The sequence below is a fragment of the Phodopus roborovskii genome, unplaced genomic scaffold (genome assembly GCF_943737965.1).
Source record: "Phodopus roborovskii unplaced genomic scaffold, PHOROB, whole genome shotgun sequence".
NCBI classification, from domain to species: domain Eukaryota; kingdom Metazoa; phylum Chordata; class Mammalia; order Rodentia; family Cricetidae; genus Phodopus; species Phodopus roborovskii.
The window spans coordinates 18963804-18981760 of NW_026126480.1; the positions used below are offsets into that span (position 1 = coordinate 18963804).

A 17957-nucleotide genomic window follows, 5' to 3' on the forward strand; every position below is an offset into this window, starting at 1 on the left:
AAAGAACTTCACTCATCTACCGAAATGGTTGGTAACTTTCCTCCACCATATACTAAATATATCTTTCAAGTAGAATTATTTGGAATTGGTAAATGGATTGTATGTGGGAAGGCATGGAGGCTGATGAGGATGAAGACAATGAGGCTTAAGGAGAACATTTTCCAGTGTTGCTCCTCTAAATAATGCTAGAGAGGTCCTGATGAAATCCTTAATGCTCACCCCGTGCATTATTCCTTGTGATTCTGATTCACTTTTAGTATACTATAAAATTCTCAACACCAGATTTTGACTGACTTGAATTTAAATCATAAATACATGCTGAAGACAATGTAGGAAACATGTCACAAAACCCAAGAAGAAATGGCAGGCTCCTACAGATTCTAAATGGTCATGAGCCCCAGAATCCCAATCTGTTAAAGAAAACAAGCATCACTAAATCTCAGCTTCTCTCTCCTCTTACACACAACTCTCTGCTTTTCTTCTGAATCCAAAGAATGCACACTTGCCTTGTCTCTAAACCCAGATGAGGCAAACTCACCCCTTTCCCCAATGAGATAAAATTCAATGTATAATAGTAATACCAACTAAAATTTATTGGGACCCTACACATGCCAAGAATACTTTTAAACAGTGCTAGTCAAGCTACCAAAGCTGAGTCAGTCACAAAGGTAATTCAAACTTAAAAAGCTGAAGACCAGACATACAATGCAAACCATGCTCCCCCTTGTGGCGCACTGGAGTTACAGAGGTCCTTTGGAGCCTTGTCCCTAGAAGGAAGAGAAAGGGCCTGAATACAGGGAGACCAGAACCCTTGGTTCAGTGATACTGTTGCATATGAGTTCCTGGAACTTGATAGAAGCAAGGCCAGATAACTTCCTCTGCTGCCTCTGTGGGACTGGATCCAGATTGGGCCTGCTTGACTTTTCCTGAAGGAGGGAGATTTTTGTTTTTGTTTTTCAAGGCAGTTTCTCTGTGTAGCTCTGTCCTGGGACTAGCTAGCTCTGTAGACAAGGCTGGCCTCAAACTTACAGAGATCCACCTGCCTCTTCCTCCCTAGTGCTGGGATTAAAGGTGCATAACACTACTGCCTGGCTAACGAGGAGGCTTTTACAGACCCATGTTATCTTCCAGGCATGGTGGATCAGGCTTGGATACCAGCTACTCAGGAAGCTGAGGTAAGAGGACTGCAATGTCAAGACCTGCCTACCTGGGCTACAGAACAGAAAGATACATGGTCAGTCTGGGCAAGTAAATGAAATCTTGTCTCAAAATAAAAACATAAGGGCTATGGGGCTGGGAGAGAGAGATGGCTCTGTGACTAAGAGTTTTGCATAAGAACTAAGTTTGGTTCCCAACAACCATGTGATGGTTTACAACCATCCATAACTCCAGTTCTAGGACATCTGATATCCTCTTTTAATGTTCATGGGCACCAGGCACACACATTTTGCACAAATATACACATAGGCAAAATACTAACTACATAAATAAAATAAATCTTTTAAAAATTAAAATAAGGGTAAGTGAGATGGTTCAGTAGGCAATGACACTTCCCACCAAACCTAACAACCTAAGTATAATCCCTGGGACCCATATGGTGGAGAGAACTGACTTTCACAGTTGTCCTTTGATTTCTATATGCACACATGATATGCACTTACCAATATACATAAACCCCCTTCTACACATACAAATAAATAAATGCAATATTTTCAATAAAATACAAATAGTTTGGGAGACAGCGCAATGGGACAGTACTTGCCAGATACACAAGAGGCTCTAGATTTACCTCTACCACTACAGGTTAAAAAGAAAGAACCACAAGTTCACACATACCTGAACCAAAAGCCTGGGAGACATCACCAGTGTCTTTCCCTTCCCACTGCAATTCATTTACCAACTCCAAATAATTGTACTTAAAAATATATTTATTACCTGCCCCTCTTTCTTCACTCCCATTACTATCTACCCCACCTGTTAATTACTACAGAAACTAACTTCAACTCTTGCCTTCACTGAAAATAATGAAAACTCAAACTCAGTTTCTCATACATTGTCACTCAACGATCAACAAAGCAACCTCTGTTGCCAACTCAGTGGAGGTTTCTCCAAACATATCAAGCAAATCATCAGTCTAATAGTAGATGCACACCCTCCTGTGTCATTCTATACCATTTCCTGGGGACTACCCCAAACCCATGAAGCTCAGACCTCAAGACTGCCTGACTATAGTTTTAGATACCAATTACTTGGTTCAAAATGTTTTTATTGGTGCTTCTGACCAAACATGTATAAGTCTAAATCAGGATTTCCACAACTGTATCCTTGGCTTTAATAAATTTGCTATTAATAGGCTGGCCCATAAAACTTCAGGAAACACTTAGACCTAGTAGTTTATTATAAACAGTACTGCAGATGAAAGAGATGCATAGGGCTGGGTATGAGGAATGCACGGGGCTTCCAAGTCCTCTCTACAAATATAAGTGTTTGGCTCCACTATAGTTATCGAAACCCAGTCCTCTTGGATTTATACAAAATTCAGCATGTAAACACAACAGATTGTATCATTAGTCATTGGTAACCAACTTAACTTTCACTCCCATCTCTCTTCCTTAGGAGTAAGGGAGTAAGAATAAAAGTTACAATCTTTTAAACAGAAGTGGCCTCCATCTTGAGGACATCCAGGAAAAAAAAAAAAAAAAAAAGACATCCTGCTTTGGAGATTCCAAAGGATTTTAGGAGTTGTCTGCCAGGAAACAGGAGGAAGACCAAATATACATTCCACAGCATCACACCCTCACAAATCCATTCTCCACACAGCTGTCTGAATCCCCTTTTGACATAGGATCATATCATTTCCTGCTTAACACACTTCAATGCTTCCCAGAGATAGCACTTAGGATGAAGTCTAGGCTCTTACCAAAACCTACAAGGAGCTAGCATGATCCTTCTCTTCCCTCCTCCCAGCATACATCCTGCCCTTCCCTCTCTGAGCACAAGATATTTTAGTTCACAAAAAAAGTCAGATTTTTCCCCCCCCCTCAGGCTGTCCAGCTTAGCCTGGGACCTCTGCCCCCAGTTTTTGCCCAGATGATTTGTTTTTGTTTTTGTTTTTATAGCTCTGTGGGCTGGTTTTTTTTTTTTTTTTAATTTTTAAAACTATCTTATTTTACATACCAATCCCAGTTCCTCCCACCCTCCCACTCCCCTTACCTTATCCCCACCCTACCCCCCCCCCATCCATTCCTGAGAGAGGGTGACATCTCCCATGGGGAATCATCAAAGTCTGTCACATTATTTGGGGCAGGACCAAGGCCCTTTCCCCTGTAGCCAGGCTGAACAAGGTATCCCTCCATAGAGAATGGGGTCCAGAAAGCCAGTTCATGCACTAGGAATAAATACTGGTTCCACTGCCAGTGGCCCCCAAAACTGCCCAAGCCCCCCAACTGTCACCGACATTCAGGGGGCCTGATTCAGTCTTTACCCAGCTGTCAGTCCAGTCAGTGAGCTCCTACTTTCTCAGTTCAGCTGTTTCTGTGGGTTTCCCCATCATGGTCTTGACCCCTTTGCTCATCACTCTTCCCTCTCTATGACTGGACTACAGGAGTTCCACCCAGTGCTTAGCTGTGGATCTGCATCTGCTTCCATCAGTTACTGGATGAAGGCTCTATGATGGCATTTAAGGTAGTTATCATCTCATTACAGACAGCCTCTCCACTACTGCTTAGATTCTTAGCTGGAGTCATCCTTGTGGATTCCTGGGAATTTCCCTAGTGCCAGGTTTCTCGATAGCCCCCTTAATGGCTCCCTCTATCAAGGTATCTCTTTCCTTGCTCTCCCTCTCTGTCCTTCCCCCAGCCCAGATGACTCTTACCTTGCTTCAATTTGACTCTCTCATCTCCTGACTTCCACAGCTCTCCAAGTCTAAACGCAGCCCCTTTAGCTCCCTCAGCTCCTTGTACTTATCCTTCAAAGCACCCATTAGGGTTTATAATTATGCTTTTATGCAGTTATTTGCTTAATATGAGTCTTCACTGGTGTGAGAGCAGGAACCTTGATTCTTCTCCTACAGAAGTCCCTATACTTGATACAGATCCCAGCACAGAACAGGAACTCAAAAAATAGCCACAGAATGAATGTGTAGAAACCCTTCCTATGGGAAAGGGGACACCCAGAACAGCTATTCCATGTCTCTCACTCACTGCATTTTTTTTCATAAACTTACAAACTATAATTACATTTCTTCTCCCTCATATGCCTTGCCTATGGGCTTAACCAAAAGTTTCTGTCAAATCTCCCTGTGGTTTTTTTCCCAGAACTTTTCTGGTAAGGTCACTCTCCTAGGGATGCACTCTAGGGTTTTATAGCCTCTCTCATTACTAAAGTGCCCACTCATAGGCTCCCGTTACCACTAATCTTTGCCAAGCCAAGTAAGCTGCAGGAATTGTGCAGTTCTCAGGATGGCAACATTCTCTGTGGTCTGCTCTAGCCAGAGACAAAACACAATCTTCTCCCTTCTACTGTGTAGGACAGATTACCATGCTGATAAAAATGTAATTTCTGAATATTTCAGCCAAGGATAACTATGAATGTGGCTTAATACAAAATTGCAAACTTACTTAAAACATGAGGGTTTTGTTGCTGCTGCTGTTGTTTTTGTAATTTGATTGCACAATTCTCAAGCATGAACTTAATAACCTAAAGTCATGTCAGGATGTCAAAAAATTGGACACTAAAAATATATATATATGCATATGTATGTATAGATATATATGTATGCATGGTTATAATTTGAAGACACGTAATATGAGTTTGAAGAGGGAGTTTTATCACTAAAAAAAGAATTCATTGGAAACTATTGTGTGGGGGTGGGGGACTTGGAGAGATGGCTGGGCAGTTAAGAACATACTGCTCTTCCAGAGGACCAAAGTTTGGTTCCCAGCATCTGAATCAAGTGACTCACAACCCTCTATTACTTGAGTTCCAGGGGATCCAACACTCTGGCCTCCAAGGATACCTGCATTTACATGCACATACCACCACTACATAGGCATACAAGCATATACATAATTAAAAATAAAAACAAATCTTTTTGAAAAGAACAAAAATTACTGCATGGGGAAAAATAATGAAGTATTAAATAAGCAACAATCAAGTGTATGATTAGATCTACTGCCTATTACAAGATACACTGTCTCCAAAATCTGAAACTCTGTTTCCTATATTTTCACTCAACAGTCAACAGTGAAGAACCAATGTATTTCCAACCCACGCCTCCCCTAATGCCACTATCCACTGTAGGCACACCATGACACTACATCTAACCGGTGCTGTGGTAACTGCCCACACATTTCTCTCCCACCCTCTACTGCTCATGGTGTTACTTTGTCTGGCTGCCTTTCCTTCCCACACTCACAAAATCCTACTGCCCTCAAGGCCTACCTCAAGGACACCTCCTTTGTGAAATGACTCTCCATTTCTTGGCAAAATTGATCTCTTCTGAGAGACCACAGCAGTCCAGGGATGCCCGTTCTACGTATGTACTTTATCATCATGACTTGAACACCTGTCTCCACACAGGTGCAAGGACTTTAGCAGCTCATTCATTGTGGCAATCAATGTTTGAGGGATAAATGGAAAAATGAAAAGACTCACCAGAGAAGCAAAACGAAGCAGTTGTCCTCCACAGCAATGAATTAGGTGGGCTTGCCCTGTACAAAGAGAATACATATCCACTTATACTTTATAGAGGATACGATAATCAAAATCTAGATTGGGACACTAAAAATGGGCATCGCATTTTCTTATATCTCTCTTTGCATTTATTTGTTTTTAATTGTTGTTTACTCATTTATTTTTTTAAATTATTTTTATTTTCCATGCATATATGTCTGTTCACTATGTGCATATTCAGGCCAGCAGAGGGTATCAAATGTTCTGTAAGCCACCCTGTGAGTGCCAGAAATAGGACTGCAAGAGTAGCTAGTACACTTAACCACTGAACCATCTCTCCAGCCACTATTTATGTTTTCTTGTGGGCCAGTTCTCGTCTACCATAAGAATTCTAGGGATTGAACTATGGTTATCAGGTTTGATAGCAAGCACCTTTATCTGTTACTCTATCTTTCTAGCCCCAATATATTTCTTTAAAGACAACATGGCTGCAATTCCCAGCTGAGTCTTTAAGAGACTTTATGTTCTCCCTTTTCTATTAATGAGTATTAGTATGGAAGGCCAAGGGGCTGTAGCTGAAAGGTAGTATGCTCACCTATCATTTGTGAAGACTTAAAGTTCAATTCTCAGTATCAGCAAAAGGAAAAAAATAAAAGCAAGAGACAATGTAGTAAGAGGGGGAAAGTAAAGAATATATAGACTGGAGCCTAATCCTCGCATCAGCTTGCTAGGCTTGTAAGATCCTGAGCAAGTCCTTATCTCCCAGAGGGATACTGCTTTTCCTTCCACATCAAAAGCAATCTAGACTAGATATTCTCCAAGGGACCTACTAAGCACTCATGTGCTCACACTTGCGTGTGCTCCCTGTCTTTCTGTGATACATCAATGTGTGTTGTGCACAAGGTAAAACAAGCAAGTGTGGGTAGCAGTCAGGTGTCATTATTTATTTATTTATTTATTTATTTGGCAGTCTTTCATTCAACCTGGAACTCATTGATTCTGCTCCTTGTGTGGCTAGCCCATAAGCTCAAGAGATCTTCCTGACTCTACCTCCCAGCACTGGGATTACAAATGTCAGATGCTACACTTCTACATGGTAGAGTGCTTGGTTAGCATGTATAAGGTCTTGGGTTTGATCACCACCAATGACAAAACAAAAAAAGTATTTCAAGAGCTGGGCCTGGGCCTGATAGTATACATGTACAATCCAGCACTTGGTAGGCTGAGGTAGGATCTCAATGTCTAGACTAGCCTGAGCTACATTTATGACCATTTCTTGAAAAAGGGGAGGGAGAAAGGCAGGGAGGGAGGGAGGGAGGAAAAGATGTTTCTGTGCTGTCAAGGTACAAGTAGGAACTGACTTCCACAAACTGTCCTCTGAGCCCCATAGACAGGCAGTGGCATAGTATGCGTGCACACATACATGCATATACATATACACATTTCTCCTTTTTAGAGTGTATGAGTGTTTTGCCTACATGCTTATCTACAAACACATGCATGTCTAATACCTTTGGAGGCCAGAAGAGAGTGTTGGATCCCTTAGGACTGTTGTTACAGATAGTTGTGAGCTGCCATGTAAACTGAACCAGGGCCCCCAGGGCTTAACTCTCTGGCCCCCAGTAAATGTAATTTTTTTTAAAAATGTTTCTAAGAGACACCATATTTTGTTCCTAGGGATAAATGGAATTTTGAATAACATTGAGGTACATTTATTAAGAAGGAGAAAAACCAAGACAGCAGAGCTCCTCACACTAAGAGGTACAATAACATGTCTGACTCGAAAGCTGTAAATACTGAAAAACAAGAAGGCAGAGAGAGAACCATTTCTGTACCTGAGCAGTTGTCTCAGGAGAAACTCAAGGCATGGTGAGATAAAAAACCTCTTCCAGAAAGAAGGAACAGCTGAGTTAACTGTCCCTTCTGCTACTCCCATGTGTCCCAATTGGGGCTTCCAAGTTTTATCAAGGACATTGAGCTGCTCAAGAATCTGAACAATTCATACCACTGTCTCTTCGGACCATGGTTCACCATGGTCTCAATCACATGATATTTTTAACTATCACAGTGAATTCTTGTGGATCTTTAACCTTCTATACTAAGCTGCTATCTGATAGCTGTCTGTGAGCAAGGACAGAAGTTTAAATGTGGTGTCTGAAACGTTAGAGGGCAGGAATGCAGCCCTGCAGCCTCTTCAGGCATTGTCTGGATGTGTACAAGCCAACTTCTCTCCCAGAAGTAAGAGTACAAAATGCTTGTAAAGATTCAGGAAAAAGGCCAGTTCTTATCCTGGGAACATGGAAGACAGCCCTGGTTTGTAGATTAATGCTGTACTAATTATATGTCACTGTACTAAAATAGAAAATTATAGGTTTTATTTTGGCTCTTGTTATTGATGTTTTGAGACAGGGTCTCACTGTGTAGACCTGGCTGGCGTGGAACTATCTATGTAGACAAGCTGACCTCAAACTTCCAGAGATCTGCCTACCTCATGAGTGCTAGGATTAAAGCACATCCAGCTCCAAAGATGATGTTTTTAAAGTCATTTGTCCCCTCATCTCAAAGTTAGAAACCTAGAACTTTCTCAGCAAAAACTTAGCTCTTATCATTGCATACACTGAATATATCCTATTTTAATTCTTATTTATATGTATGTGTCTGTATCTATATGTGTGAATATGCAAGCATTTATTTTGGTGCCTGCTGAGAGCAGAAGTGTCATATCCCCTGGAGCTAGACTTACAGGCATCTCTGAGCTACCTGACAGGGATTCTGGGAACTGAACTCTTCCTCTGGAAGAGCAAGCCAGCACTCTCAGCCACTGAGCCATGTCTCTAGCCCTATATACCCTATTTTTGGACACTGAGCTAGTTTTTCTTTGTGTAAAAGATGCCCACAAATATGTCTGCTTACTTAGCATTCAACACAGAGATACCTATGCAATAGAAGAAAAAAAAAAAATAAGACTCCAGGATGCAAGGAAAGAAATGTAGATGAGATGATGAAAGAAGAAGGGATGGGTGTGGAAGCACAGGAAAGAGTAACTAGCACAAGATTCTGAAGTACAGAAACATGTGCAAACAAGTTTGGCTGTGAGAATGGCAAGTTGGGGGAAATTCCTAGGCATTACTCAAAGAGAGGTGAAAGAACATATGCCATACCATTTGAACTACTGAAGGTTAAGAAAGGGTTTAGAAAGCCTTCACTCCTTCAGTGCTTGGGGGTTTCTTTCTTTGGGAACACAATCGCTGTGTGCGACACAGCAAATGACACACAAGCCTTCCCCATCCCGAGCCATGTCACTCCACAGCATACACATGATCACTGGCTCACTTCAAACTGCACCAGATAAGGAAGTCAACCATTTCAGTCCTATAGGTAGTAGAAGACTATAGTCTACCATCAACACAGATAACATCTGCTGTCAGTAATGTATGATACATGTCTTCTGAGGAAAAGGCCACAGGGCCTGAGAAGAAAAGCATTTTCCTCAAAATTCAGCAAGGTTAAGTAAGGTTTGACTCTGTGTACACCCAAGAGTTATCAGATGACTATGGCTTTAATTAAATAATGTTCCCTTCTAGATTCTAGGCTTCTCCAAACAAAGCCAGCAGAAGCAGGGCCAGTATCAATCTGAGAATCAGAGAACCAGAAAAAACTGAAAAGACGGGCAGAGGCAAGGATGGAGACTTGCAGTTGGGAATCTGCCCCACCTGGATATTCTTTGTTTAACAACTATTGTCTCTCTGGATGGATAATAAATGCCCTCTTGCCAAAATCCAAGTTTTATATTCTATCTGCATTACACTGTAGGTTAAGCTGAGAAAGTCAGTAAACGCTTGACTGCTTGAAGACTGCACAGCAAGGTATTATTTTTCTCTTTCCACACTTGACCATCAACAATGATGATGCTGAAAGCACAGGAGGGAGAAGGGAATATGGACTCAATGCTATCCTGATCTTGAAGTATATTCTTATCCTTTCCTCACCACTTTCACCCAGTCTTTGGAGGAAAGGCCCATTGCAGATGGCTCTACAGATGAGCCCAAGCACTCCAAACAACGTGTAGACAGTTATACTTAGCTTTATTCTTAACATCCTGATGGGCCTACCTGATAGTGACAGATGCTTACAATGTTTGACTATGTTGGGAAGAGAAAGGGAAGAAAGAGATGAGGAGAGCCAAGACTAGTAGGAGTCTTCCAATACATATTTCAGATGAAGGCCCCTGAGTTTGTTCTGTTTCAAATTAAGCCCCTTACTACAAGGTTTCATGTAGGTAAGAATGACCTCAAACTTACTATAAAGATGAGGATGACCCTGAACTTCTGATCCTCCCTCTTCCACTTCCTCAGTACTGAGATTACAGGCATACACAACTACACTTGGTTTATGCAGTATTGGGGATACAACCCAGAGCTTCATAAATGCTAGACAAGCCCTCTACTACTGGAGATACACCACTAACCACCCCATCTTTTAAAATTCTTGTCAATTTTATTCATGTATGTTTTGCTTACATGTTTGTAGGTGCAACACACGTGTGATTGGTGCTGGCAGAGATCAGAAGAGGCCATCAGATCTCCTGGACCTGGAGCTACAGATGGTTGTGAGACACCATGTGGGGCTAGGAATCAAACCTAGGGTCCTCAGCAAGTGTTCTTAACCACTGAGCCATCTTTCTAATCCTTATTATTTTTTTAAGACAAAATCTCCTTATGTAGGTCATGCTTGATACTACCTTGTCTATCTAGCCTTAAACTCACGATTCGCCTGCTTGAGTACCATTAAGCGCTACCTTATAGGCGTGCACCAGCACACCTGGGTGTAAGCCTGCTTTTTAAACCCCAAAGATGTAGGACATGTGTGAAAAGAATTATGTACCTTACAAAGGCAAAAAACCTTCATAGACCAAGTCAGCAAGGATTGGCAGCTACCAAGAAGGTTCTCATCATTAAGGCAGCCAAAAATCTGGCTGACCAGTCTACCCTCAAACCTAATAGTTCTGCCCTGTGAAATTCTGCCAGAACCTTACAAGCCAGAATCACATAGGCATATGATGGGTACAGGTCAAGCAAAGGGTCAACTCTATTCCCAGAGGGATGCATTCTTGACCAAGGCACTCAGCAGTGTAGGTACAAGCAAGCATTCCCAAACCTCATGGCTTCTGGCCTCAGTTCACTCTGGACGCATCCCCACTTACCCACTTTTCAGACAGCATACACCATTCCCCCCAAATTTACTACGCTTTCCAGTTCTTTAGAAGGTCTTATCCCTACTCTCCACATTCAGCCTCATCCCTCCAGTTATCCATGTTTTTAATGTCTTCTTGGGCCCTTCCTACTTTTCAGGAACAAATGCTGCTCCCCAAATATTCTGAACCCAAGTAGCACCTTCCTACAATGGAAGGGGGTACTTACAAAAACTTTACAGAGTGTAAACACTGACTGGTGGGACCTCAGTTATGTTAGAGCCAGAGACACCCTCATACCTGCTTCTCAGCTCCTTCTCATAAAATGCATCTGCAGTACCAGTCTTAAGTTCAAAAGATCATAGGAAATTGCTCATTGCCCTTGCTCTCCACCCTATCCCTTTCAGAATGACAGGAAGAAAAGCAAGCAAACTGGGAATGTTTTAGAGAGAACTAATACTGAGCCCCTTTCTGAGCCCCAGTACAATGACACATTACTCTAATCCCAGCGCTCAAGAAGTTAATACAGAAGACCATAAGCTTGAATACAGCTTGGGCTGCTTAGTGAGATCCTCTTCCCAAAAGAATAATCAATACTACATCTCCATGAAGATAACTCCAAGCTCCAGAATTACAAGAATAGGTCATTCTACCTTCAACTGCTCTGGTCCCCTTCAGTAGTTAGTCTCCACAGATCTGTTTTAACATTCCACATCATAGAAGCAGGAAGCAACTATACCCACACAATCCCAGGGCAAAGTTAGGCAGAAAGGAATGCAGATGGCTTCTGAGAAATGCCTGAATAAGAAAGAAACCAAGACTTTACCCACAGCTTCCCAGGTCCGTGTTAGCACTGGGCTTAGAACAAGCACTTTGGTACCTCAGAGGCTATGATGGAAAAATCCTCAGATCTGAAAGACCAAAGGAAGAAAAAAAAAGACACCCAGACGGAATATACCTGAGCTTCTCCCCAGTACCTTCTGAGTAAGCAGTAGTCATGCTTGAATGTGAGCCAAGGGAAACAGGTGGAACCAGAGGGAAATCCCAACATCTGACAGGAAAACAAAACTGGTGAGTAGTTAGGCTTTGCTGGCTCCAACTCTTCTGGCCTCTTTGTTGCCTCAGAAGTTGTAATGTTTCTTGCAGTCCTAATGTTAGCTGTAGGCTTCCTAAGAATCCCTACTACAGTACCTAGAAGTCTGCACATAGCAAGGCTGAATAGAGAGATCATTCTGCACACATGCCTTTCCCAAAGTATGGCACTAAGTGGCTCTGTTGGAAGATAAACATGGGGGCAGGAGCACAATACAAAAAAGAAGTCATTAGTTATGCTTTCCTCTTCTATGCTGAATATTAAGCCATTGAATGATATTAATATATAAATGATTTAAATCAGGGCTAGAGAGATGGCTTAGTTGGTAAAGTACTTGCTAATCCAGCCTGAGCACCCAAGTTCAGATCCCCAGCACCCATGTAAAAAGCAGGCAGGGCATAGCAGCACATGTCTATAATCCCAGAGCTGGGAGGCAGAGACAAGAATACTGGGAGCTCAAGGCCAATCTAGCCAAATCAGTGAACTCCAGGGTTGATGAGAGACCTTATTTCAGAAAATTAGGTAGTTAAGTGACTGAGGAAGACACCAAATGCTAACTCCCGGCTACCACACACATATATGCACACAGGTGACCAGCTCTCCCTTCCACACACAGGGAGAATTAAATAAAGAAAAATTAATCAAATCTAAGACTGCTCTCCTTTCCTGGGAAAAGGCAATTCCTAATAAGGATTTCAGACACTTCCCCTTCATACTTCATATAAGATACCTCGTATCACAAGGGTAAGCAGCTCTTTAGCACAGTCACAAAAAGCACACAAGATCTCACACTAGTCTATTTAGTCCTCAAAGGTTTGTTCTCACCACAAAAATTTCCATTTCAGTTCCATGGAGATAACAGGAGGCAAAATTAGACAAAGCTTTTTCCAGACAGAGGACTTGATGGCTGACAGAACTAGGAGTGGCTCCAGACACCCCACATGCAGGAAGGTGGCTAAGCACCTGGACTCTCCCCTTAGAGCAGCACCAGCAAACTAGCAGATGTCATCTTTCTGGTTGACACATGCTTGCCTCAGGGCTCTGGATTTCACCCATCCACGCCTCAAATTTACACAATAAAGATCCACAGCTTGCTCTGCAGTCTCTAACCTGTTGCAAATGGAGCCTTTTGATTGAAGGACTTGTGACTGAGGAGAAGTGTAAGATTCACCCTGGTCTCTAGCCACAGATTTTACTCACAACCCTAGCCCCAAATACATGCTGCTTTTCCTGAGTCAAAGCTACAGAAGAATTCAAAAAGAACATCCTGAGCCCATAGAAAGAAGGGCGAAGAGAGATAAAATCAGCTACATTGTACCTCTCTGGAACAACAGATAGGACACAGGCCAATCCCCAGCAGGAACATCTGGACAAACTTTCTCATCCTAACAGGAAGTTTTGGTCACCTGAAGCACAGTACACTTTGGAATCTTATTCAAACACAGTTTTCTTTTCCTGACTTTTCATTCCACAAGGAGATGCTGCAGGTTACACATACAGCACCAGGTCATCTTCGGTTTGCCTATGTGAGCAGCATGTATTCTGTGTAGATTATGTACTCAGCTTCAGATTGTCTCCTCATCAAAAATAGGAGGGGGTAAGTCCATTCTCTCCACTAAGCATGTCTGAAGAACATCATCCTACCATAGTCAGATCACAATTTTCAAAGAGGAGCTTTGTCCTGAAAAGACACTCAGGGAGAGGAGGAAAGAGCTGAGGGAAATTTAAGCATGGCTAGCTCCATCATCTCCAGCCTAGAGACTCTGATTCAAAGGAAAGGTCAAGCTTTCCTTATCTTACTCTCAGAATCCTTTGGAAGTACTTTCCTTCCTCTCTGAACAACAGGAATAGAGTCAAGAGAGTGAATGAACTGTTTTCATGAACACTACTCCATCAGTCACTTTTATAAAATGGCAACATACACATTAGACGTGATGGTTGAATGACCAGACAAACTCATTACTGAAAAACATGGCTGAAATTTGATCTATATGTAATAAAGAAACAAAGCAACATCTCTGAAAATACTAGCAAGAAGATATAAAATTACATAGTGCTTACAGATCTCACACAATAGTGCAGGAAGGACAGGTTGATTTAAGATAGAGCTGGATGCTTGCTACTGCAGAACAAAAACTAAACCTGGAAAGATACACAGGTGATTAGTATGTCCTCTGCATACGGATGTCAGCAAATTCACGAGGCATGCCATAGTTTTTTTTGTTTTTTGTTTTAAAGAGGTAGTATATGCCTATAATCCCAGCACTCAGAAGATGGAGGATCAAAAGTTCAAGGTCAGCCTCAGCTACATACCAAATAGGAGGCCAACATGAGACTCAAAAGATTTTTAACTTAATTTAAAAAATAAAAATAATAAAAGGTGGACTGCTGTGGAATAATCCTTTTGTATTACTCTCACTGGTTTAATATTGGTCAATTGCCCAATAGCTAGGCAGGAAGATGTAAGGTGGGAAAGCCAGACTGAGAACATGAGGGGAAGAAGGAGGGTACAGTCACCAGCCAGACACAGAGGAATCAGATGAACATGCCATGCTGAAAAAAGGTACCATTCTGTAAATATGTTTCTCAAACTGGTTAATGAATAAAGCACTGTTAGCCAATAGGAAAGCAAGATAGGCGGGACTCGGAGACAAGTAGGATTCGAGGAAGTAGTGAGGAGGAGTCAGCATGGAGAGACTGGAGAGAACAGAGATCTGGGCCTACTCTCTGGTAAGATGAGACCACGTGGAAGTACTTAGATTACTAGAAATGGGTTAATAATTAAGACAGAGCTAGCCAATAAGAAACAAGTAACAGGCCAACAGCATTATCTATCTAATACAGAGTCTCGGCGTGTTATTTGGGGCTGGCACCACGGTGGGTCCAGGCTGGCAGGAAAACCTACTCATAACAATGGAGCATAGATAGGAATTATGGGTTAATCTAAGTTGTAAAAGCTAGTTAGTAACAAGCCTAAGCTATCCGCTAGCTATCTGAGAACTAACAGGTAGAACATAAAAATCCATACAATGGACATTTGCCAGGATTTTCAAAGGTATTCTCTAGAGCAACACTAATACATTAATAATTTACACCTTCTAAAAATCTTTTTTTTTTTTTTTTTGAAACAGGGTCTTTCTACATAGCCCTGGCTGTGCTAGAACTCCCTCTGTAAACCTGGCTGGCCTCAAACTCACAAATCTACCTGCCTCTGCCTCCCAAGTGCTGAGATTAAAGGCATGCACCACCACACCCAGCTTCTATGTAACTTTTTTGTTATTGTTAACTATGTGTCTGTGCATGGGTATGTGCACATCAGCATAGGTACCTGCTGAGATCAGAGGCCTTGGACCCCTGGAGTTGGAACCATCCAACATGGGTTCTGAGAACCAACCAGACCTCTGGAAAATCAGTATTCCTTCTTAACTGCTAATATATGTCCTGCCCCACACCATCTAATTTCGATATCTTATTAATTTAATTTTGAGAATTTCATACGAGAACTGTATTTATACCATTTCCATCCCCTCTCCCCACTCCAACTCCTCCTATGTCTCACTACTCCCTCTCATATTTCTGACCTCCTCTTCTTTAGTTATTATTCTCTCATAAAAATAAACACAGCTTGTTAAGTCCACTTAGTGTTGCTTGTATGTAAATGTGTTTAGGGCTGACCACTTGGCCCGGATAATCGTTATCAGGAGCTCATCCCTGGAGAGGACTGATTCTCCTTCTCTCAGCAGTCATTAAATGCCTGTAGCCCTTCATCTAGGGGTAGAGCCTTGTGAGATTTGCCTCAACCACACTGGCATGTCATTGTGCTTGTCTTAGTGGCCATATTGAGATTTCATGGGTGCAGTTTACCTGCTATTCATTCCTTTGAATAGACAGACAGACAGATGCACAAATATATTCATTGTACATAGCTGCTTTGGGTCTCATAAATTCCATTTTTTTCAAGTATTATCATACACCTGACCTACCTTCCCCATTCTTCCTTATCTTCTTCCTACTAGTCTCCTTTCTTTCCCTAGTAGTTTTTCTATTTCCATGTTATATTTATATGTTTTATGTATCTATAAAAAATGAAAGATCCACAAACGAGAAAAAAATTCAGTATTTGTCAAAGTTTGGCTTTATTTCACTTAATACGACACTCTCTAGTTGTATCCATTTTCCAGCAAATGACACAATTTCATTCTTCACTGTGGTACCCCACTATTTACTTTCATTCCCAAATATCTGTCTTTTCAAAAGTGTTCCTGGTATAACGTTTATCAGCCAGGATTAGAATAATCATAACCAAAGAGCAATAGGCAAGAAAGATCTTTCCTTAAGTAACTAAGCAAAATAGATAGAAAAGAACTCAAAAGAAAGAACAGGACTAAAGGTGAGATAAATACGGGTTAGAGAGATGGCTTGGTGGCTAAGAGCACTGGGTGCTCTCCCAGAGGACCAGAGTCCAATTCCTAGCACCTATATGGTGGTTCACAACCATCTGTAACTCCAGTTCCAGGGGATCTGATATCCTGTTCTGACCTCTGAGGGCACCAGGCACACACATAATACACAGATATACATATAGGCAAAACATCCATGCCCCCCCAAAAGAGGCAGGAGTAAGGGATTTAAAAAATAATACTGAATTACCTATGACTGATGAGTTAGCAGGCTCACAGATACTCAGAAAATGACTGGCCTTAAGAAACATCTGGAATTACATGACATTTACCAGTTGGGTCATTGACCTAAACAACTTGAGACCAAATGGAATGGGGGCAAAGTACCACATACCAGACAGGCTCACAGCCTGTCATCAAGGCTCAAATCAAACCATTACTTCAACTAGATGTTGTTAGTCTCCACAATGAACACATACATCTACAGAACCCACATTGGCATTCACTTCCTAGTCTCCTAGAGCTGACTAGATAACAGTGCCTACTTCCTGAAGAAAAGGATCAATGTCACCTATTCCGTTAAGTTTCAGTATACCAAAGGGCACCCTCATTGGTGAGGTAGAGTCAGGATATAAATCAGGGCTATAGACTACAAAAGCATTAGTGTGATGAGCACTGTGGTGACTGTCTTAGGGAAAAAGAGAAAATAAAGACTGGGGAATAGCTTGAAAGTAGACAGAGTCCAGTAAATAAATCTTTTCTCCACAGCTATTCTGCCAAATTCTCTGGCTTTCTCTGCAGGTTTCAGCATTTTAAAAGCCTCTGAATGATGAAGGTAGCAATAGTGAGTATGGTGCCTCAGCCTCATCACTAAGTGAATAGACAGGTGTCTCCTATGCCATTTACAACCTACAAAGAACCACGGGTAGCAAAAGACCTTAGAAGGTCCTGCTCATTCTTTAGTGAAGGAAACTTTAAAGGGCAAATCTTTGAAGGGAAAGAAAAAAAGGTCTAAATGAAGCAAGACCTGACTAAATTTCAAGGCATTTCAGAAGCAAACAAGACGAAGACTTTGCTTTTGTCAGCAGCTCTGTTATCAAGCACATGGGGAAGGAAAGCTGAGGTTTATGTAAGCACAAGCCAAACCGTCCATCTCCTCTTCAAAGGCCCCTTGGTGTTTTTAGGGGCATCTCTCATCTCTTTAGTCTACTCTTATTTCATAGCTCTTGGTAATAGGATCCCCAAACACTATCCCTTTCCTTGCTAGAACCAAATCCTGACTCCTCCAAAGCCTAAGATTTGGAACACAGCCATGTGCAGCTCAGAAGGAGGCATCAAGAAACATTGGGCATGTTATCAAACACTTAAGATTTCCTCAAACTCCAACTTCCAAGGGCCAATCTCCATCTGATTGGAAAATCAAAGTTAGGTGAAGATCCAGGTTGAGTCTGTGAAAGAGGTGGAAGGTAGGAAGAGGAATTCTGGATACACAGAAGGCTCCTACATCCCCAGGTGACAACAAACAGATACAGGTCCCAGGGCAAACCAGAGGAGGCCAAAGCAGTTCACTCTAGAAGTGAACCAAGTCACTTTATTTTAT

The 17957-nt window shown here is 41.8% G+C and overlaps 1 protein-coding gene and 1 non-coding gene across 7 annotated transcripts in view; one reads left to right on the forward strand and one right to left on the reverse strand.

Annotated features, from left to right (window-relative positions):
• Positions 1-17957, reverse strand: part of Dennd2b (DENN domain containing 2B) — a 178281-nt gene that overhangs the window by 101613 nt on the left and 58711 nt on the right. The window lies entirely within an intron of this gene.
• Positions 14072-14175, forward strand: LOC127229005 (U6 spliceosomal RNA). Its single transcript, XR_007835094.1, has one exon. It is a non-coding gene; the product is annotated as a U6 spliceosomal RNA (small nuclear RNA).